An 859-nucleotide genomic window follows, 5' to 3' on the forward strand; every position below is an offset into this window, starting at 1 on the left:
GATACATATCCAATTTTATGGGAATAGCACATAAGAAATATGTAACTGTATTGCTGATTGATATATTGTCCCATACAGAACATAATATTTACTAGATATCTATGAAATATCCTCCATGGATCCACAAATATCCATTAGACTTACAAAATATATCTAAATGTCTGCAAAACGAGATTTAATAAATATCCATAGGATATCAAAGTTAATATCCAGTAGACATCCATAGTATATGTAGTGAATATTTACAAAGATACCCAGCAAACACAGAACATAAATGTGATATAACATAGGAGTAACATGTAATATAACTGCTATTGTACGTTATTAATATTGAGGTTACTTAATTTCCTTTATAACTGTGATATGACTGTTATAAAACTGTTATATTATTATGTTATTTACTGGTTAAGTTACACCAACAATATTACAGCAACATAACTTTACATATTATATAACATGTTATATAAGAAGTCTAATGTTTGCATTATATTTTAGTTATGCAATATTTTTATACACAAATGTAAAATTATATTTTAGGTGTTTCTTGTATATAAAATGTGATATTTTAATATATGCAAGGATCGTTATCACAATCCTTGCAATAAAACTAGAATTCTTACAAAAAGAGTCTAATCATAACTTTACTCTATCAAAATATTGTGAGAGAGAAAAAAGGAATATTCTCTCTTTTGCGAGCACGTTGTAGGTTAAAATTTGATTACTGATACAACATTGTATCAATATTAATCTTATTGTGATTGTTGTTATGTCGTGTCAAACATTTACCAACAAATGTCATAACATTTTTTGAACGATGTAAGAATATATTGTAAATATCATCTATCAAGATATTGTTACA

This window comes from Odontomachus brunneus, unplaced genomic scaffold, assembly GCF_010583005.1.
Source record: "Odontomachus brunneus isolate Ranch 3 - 2012 unplaced genomic scaffold, Obru_v1 Obru_scaffold_277, whole genome shotgun sequence".
Classification (NCBI taxonomy): domain Eukaryota; kingdom Metazoa; phylum Arthropoda; class Insecta; order Hymenoptera; family Formicidae; genus Odontomachus; species Odontomachus brunneus.